The sequence below is a fragment of the Coffea arabica genome, chromosome 4e (genome assembly GCF_036785885.1).
Source record: "Coffea arabica cultivar ET-39 chromosome 4e, Coffea Arabica ET-39 HiFi, whole genome shotgun sequence".
Taxonomy (NCBI): domain Eukaryota; kingdom Viridiplantae; phylum Streptophyta; class Magnoliopsida; order Gentianales; family Rubiaceae; genus Coffea; species Coffea arabica.
Genome location: NC_092317.1, coordinates 9,664,373 through 9,670,411, shown reverse-complemented (window position 1 = coordinate 9,670,411; position 6,039 = coordinate 9,664,373). Strand labels below are relative to the sequence as shown.

Here is a 6,039-nt window from a genome sequence, read left to right as displayed (position 1 = left end):
TATACTGGAAATGTAAGGAAAATATTTTTTCTCCTATAACCTTCGACACGTACCTTGGATATTTTTAGGAACAAGTAAATGAAATGTCTCGAAGAAGGCATGTGTTGTGGGCATTTTTTTCAGCAGGAGAGTTTTTCATTTGTTAAGTCTAAACTGGCAAAGAAAAAAGAAGCTGCCGAGAATGGAATAATATATGAGCTGCAGTGAACATCTGCTAGTAGTTGTTAAGTCTAAGTTGCAGTAGTTGTTTTGTTGTGTGGGTATATATAGGAGAAATACGTAAGACTGAATAAGTTTGTTGTGAAAGTGTCTGGTGAATAGTGAGATGAAATTAAGTGAGTGAGTTATTACCTGAAGGCGTGCTATTGGTTATAGAGAAAGCATGCTTAAAAATCTTGGGACTCATTAACTATTTAATAGCAACAGCTGAACCATTACCGGTCATTGGAAAAGGAAACATGTAATAATCACAACGGGCACACTAATGGTTTTTTCATTTTTTTTGGAGAGAACATGTTTATGTTTTAAGTCAAAATTAAATTTAGTGTTGCTAAATTAATTAATTTTGTTATTTTGTTTTTTGTTATAGTCATTTATATCCTTTTTGAATTATAGTCATTTATAAGTTTGGTAAGTTTTCAAATTCAAGTGATGTGCTAGGTTTTTTTAATTAGTGGACTTTAGGAAATGCTGCTAATTGATAGCTTCAACATCGTAATTACATGATCCAGTTAAATCAAAATTCCAAGAAAAAAGGATGGAAGATTTAGAGCTCTTTAAGTGGTGAAATTTGGAAACTTATCTTCTAATACATATGAGAGAGAGAATAATTACTCCAACTATCACATTTCCGCAGGCTTTTTCCATTGGTTGTAAATGCAGCAGACCAAATCAAATTTCCACGGCAATTTTTGCATAAAATACCAAATTAAGTTTTATCATTTTAAACTCTTTTGAAGTCGAAATATACTTTTTCTGGACTTGGAAGGAATAGTTTTAGCATTGTGAAAAAAAAAAATTTTTGAGCCCTGGACATTTCATTTGCCTTCCTAAAAAAAAAAAATGTATTGACTTATGTTGGAAATATGCAGGAAGGCAATTGCTGCATCGAACAGCAGATTAGCGCTAATACCTGTAGTTGCAGATGCGCCACCACAGAAGACATTATGAAGGAGCTAACAATTCCAGCACTCAATACAGCAACTCGATAAGAAAGAACAACTAATGGATATAGTTTTTTTGAGGTCGGCAGTGCGACAAAATTACTGTCTAGCATAGATTCCCTGCGGCGCCGCAAGAGATCTGCCTTCTTTTCCTGGGGCATCTCGGCATAACGTTTGCGACGCTTGGCATTTCTATCCATGAAGCTGGTACTACTGAAGTAAAAAACTCATGCTTTCCCAGACAGAAGGCATCTATCAGCCATAAAGCAGCAGAATATCGACAAGGTAGGAAATATGTCTTTTATTTCCATACCACACAACGTCCGTAGCAGACAAGCCATTCAACGGAATAGGCAGAATTAATAGAAACAAGGAAGGAAAAGGAAATAGCAGAAGAAGAAAGCAAGAAAACTGGAAAAGGGAAAACAGAAGAGGCCAAACAAATCGACAAAAGTGGGAGTGAGCATAAAGGTCAATCAGCAACAAAAAGTTTGAATGATGACGAAGGCTTAGCAGCAAAGGTCATAAAGTGGGAAAAGAGAAAAAAAAAAAAAGAGGCTAAACAAATCGACAAAAGATGGAATGAGCATGAAGGCTAAGCAGCAACAAAGAAGAGTGAATGATAACGAAGTTTTAGCAGCAAAGTTCACACAGTGGAAGAGAAGAGAGTACCTTTTAACTGTAGGAGATGGAACGAACAACCTGCATGCAAGAAACAGAAGAAACGGACCGAACGTAAACGACAGATGAACTGAGCAAAACAGCAGTGGCACTTTTAGGAAGAAATGATAAAGAACATTTCTACGAACAAGGACACATGTAATGAGAAAAATAAGTAAATAAAACCAAAGATATACAAACAAGAGGAATAGCAGTAGCTTTAAAAACACCAGCATGTAAAACAACGGTGCTAAAAATAAAGAAAGAAGCAAGCAAGGAGCTAACAAAGTGAACGCACACAACATAGTCAGCCAAGGCGCAGACAAACGTAAAGCATCTAAGCAGCAGGCACAATGGAAAAGCAGTATAGGGACAGGAGCTAATCTAACTAAGGGAAAACGCTAATAAGTAAACAAGCGAAAATGAGTGCAGAGTGATAGAAGCACAGGCTAATTAAGCTCAGAACCTGGATAGGCAGGAAGCAAGAAATATAACAAAAAAAGAATCGAAAAGTAAAAATAGAACGAGAACCTCTTCCAGCTAATAGCAGCAAGGAGTATATTGATGGTGAGAGTAAGAGCCCAAAGAAATGCAACAGAACCAGCAAAGGTTGAGGAACAGGTCCAAAATAAGGTGGAGGAGAGGAAGAAAAGGCGAGAGACGCCGGCAAGAAGAAGGACTGAAAAAGCTACTCTCCACCTCTGGTCATAGAAAGTCGGGCCCAGAAGATCCATGAAAAGGCGTAAAGAGTGCCTTTGTCTGAAATCCGGGGAACCATTAAGACGGCCGAAATCAGCGCACAGGCGGGTTGGATGTATAGCTGCCGTGTAAACTGTAAGATTATACATTGATTATTGTTGGGCAGCGATATATTACGATTCTAGGGTCCTATTATCTGCTTTTAATAGGAAGCTAATAATCATCACCATCCCAATTTTAACAGCTCAATAAATACAATATAAAAAGCACGCTGCTCAGCAAAGATGCTATAATTAGTGTTGGGTTCCAAGGACCTTTCTTATAAGGTTGCTAGCAGAGATGCTATGATTAGTGTTGGGTTCCAAGGACAAAAGGCGTTTGATGGAGCACGCTGATAACTTTCAAAACAAAGAAAGAAAAGAAAAGAAAGACGTCGGGTTCCAAGAAAGAAGAAAGAAAAAAAAAAGAAAAAGAAGAAAAGAGAAAAGAAGAAAAAAAAAAAAGATTTCCATCTCAGCCACTTTGATAACAACCCGCACGTGAGCAAGACATGGAGGACGACCATGCTTTGGCACCCCCTTCCCGGTTTATATACATTCTTTAAATAATTGCCTTTTATATCACCCTTCTTCATCTGAAAGCCCCATTTTTCCTGTAGCAACACATTCCTCCTCTTAAGTCTTATCTTTCTTGTCCTTAACAGCCTAATGATTCTTTTCTTACTTATTCTCGTAGTACTATTCATCTCTTATTCTATCACTTCCTTTTTTAGATTATTTTGCCACTCTTCCTTCTATCTTATAGCTAAAATTTTGCCTCGGTGATAATTTGCCCCACTCTTCCTCCCATCCTATCGCTAAAATTTTGCCACAATGATAATTTGCCCTTTCCTAACCCTGTGGTTCCATGTTTCATCTTGTCACTATTCATTATTCATTTTCTCATTTTTCAAGCATTTTTTTTACCAACCAAATGATTGGAATTATGGATTTGGAGAACAAATGAATTTGGAGTATAAAATTTGTGAAATTTTATTGACTTTGATGTTTTTCTACGGACAAACATTTTGAAATGATTTTCAGATAAATATGTTCAGTAAAAATTGTGTTGAAAAAAGGCTTCTAAAAAATAACCATTAAAATGCACATTTATTTATTTATATCCATATATGCACTATTGTTTATACATCCTTTTTAATATAGTTGTGTTATATGAAAATATATTAAAAAATTTAGATGATATTTATAATAAATTTATGCAAAGTGCAACTAACAAATTTATATATACATATATATATATATACACACATACATTGGATAACATGTTTGAGAATAGATTCAGTTTGATCAAAACTAAAAAATGCTTTGTATCCAAATAAGAGGATAAGATGTGTATTCGATCATGTTTGGAGTCCATGTTCAGTTATGCTAATTTATTTATTGTTGTCAATAGGCAAAGTGCATAAGGAGGTTGTGGTGAATTCAAATTGTAAAATCAAAATATACATGTCAATCTAATAAAAATGTAGAGGTCCGCAAATCTTGGTGTGCTACATTGTGGAAGCTTTTGAAGTAATTAAAAAATTTGAAAGGAAATGTATTTAAAAAATTTTGAAATCAAGTGCATTTGATTGGAATGAATAGACTTTGTGAATCTAAGTAAATAAAAAATTTACAAAAAAAAAAAAGAATGGTGAGTTGGAGGTCTAGGAAGCCTTCACACTAAAAACCCCTTATCAAATTTATATAAATGTAGATGGATTTAAATGGGTTAAAGTTAAACCCAGCAAAGGCAAGAAGAATATCATATTTAAAAACAATTGGACCAAACACTTGTTCTCGGTTGATTAGTTTCATTTCCATCGATTATTTCCATTTCCATGGAAATATTTGGACTTAGGGATGGCAATTAGGACGGGTGCCGGCTCCCCCGCCCTATCTACCGCCCCGCCACCCATTAAAAAATTAATATATATGTATGTATACAATTATATATATAATATTTAATTTAATTAGTTGCAAACTTATAATAATGACATTATTATATGTATTATATAATAGATATTAGAATATGTAATATAATTGATATTATCAATTATACTAATAATTATACATATCTACTAATAGAAATTATTAATTAGTTATACTAAATTTACTAATATATTTATACTAAATTTCTAATTACACTTAACATAATAACACTTTTTTTTTCAAAAAAAATATAATAATGACTTAGTGATTGTATTTGCATCAAAAGTGAAAATTTGACTATTTTAATTATATTTGTTTCATCATGTTAGATTATATTCAAATAACTTTTGTTTAATTATTTTTATGGGTTTCAATTTTAAAATTACAATAGATAATAATTTGATGATGTGTTGATATTTTAATACTTGATTATTTAGTAAAATTTGACTATAATAAAATTATATGATAAATTTTTATTAGCTCCGCGAGGGCATCCGCCGAGGAAGTTGGGCGAAACGGGGGGCGGGGGAATTAGTAGGTTGGGGGGGGGAGGAGTCATTTTCCTTCCCTCTCATTCCTTCAATCCAAACGGTGCCACTATATAAGAAGAAGTTCCTTACTTTGCTGCAGTAGGATTTTGGAGTGCACTCCACTCAAGAAAAAGAAATAAATGAAAAATGGAGAGAATTTGCTATTGGTTGTCTTCTAGCTTTATCTGGACAATGGATTATTTACAAAATTTTATTTGCTTGTATGTTCAAAATATTTTTCAACCACTTTTTTATTTCGCATACATCATATTAAAAAAATATTACAATATTTTTTAAAAATTTTATCTCATATAATCTATCATCCAAATACAACCATTTGAATTGAAGGAATGAGAGGGAAAGAAAAGGAGAGGAATTGAAGGGATTTAGGGGGTGAACAAAAAGAAAAACTAAATTGTTCTGTCATATCTTTTGTTCTAGACTCTGTACAACATTTATACAAATGGAATTTGACTTTTGTCAATTCCATGAAATCTGTAATTTCCTAAAAATTAGGAGCTAATTTATTCTATCCTAAAATACATTAGGAGTAAATTATTCTATCCTAAAATAGAGCAGAAATCATGGGATATACATAGAAAAAGATATTCTAGATTTTCAACACTCCCCCTCAAGATGGTGAATAAATATTTTCCATTCCCATCTTGCATGTAATGTCTTCAAAGTTGGAAGTTGGCATTCCCTTAATTAAGACATCTGCCAATTGATTATTTGATGCTACATATGGAGTGCAAATCATGCCACTGTCCAGCTTTTCTTTAATAAAATGTCTATCAACTTCGATGTGCTTTGTGCGATCATGTTGCACTGGATTGTGTGCAATGTTGATGGCAGATTTGTTGTCGCAATAGAGTTTCATAGGTCCTTCCCACTTGATTTTAAGATCATCAAGGATTATTTTGAGCCATAGCAATTCACAAACTCCATGAGCCATAGCTCTAAACTCTGTTTCAGCACTTGATCTTGCAACAACCGATTGCTTCTTACTCCTCCATG

The 6,039-nt window shown here is 33.7% G+C and overlaps 1 long non-coding RNA gene across 1 annotated transcript; it reads right to left on the bottom strand.

The window, feature by feature from the left end:
- Nucleotides 1-1,119: 1,119 nt before the first annotated feature.
- Nucleotides 1,120-3,005, bottom strand: LOC140006029 (uncharacterized). Its single transcript, XR_011813611.1, has 2 exons — nucleotides 2,355-3,005; nucleotides 1,120-1,865 (listed from the first exon to the last, which is right to left on the bottom strand). It is a non-coding gene; the product is annotated as an uncharacterized lncRNA (long non-coding RNA).
- Between the last annotated feature and the right edge of the window lie 3,034 nt (nucleotides 3,006-6,039).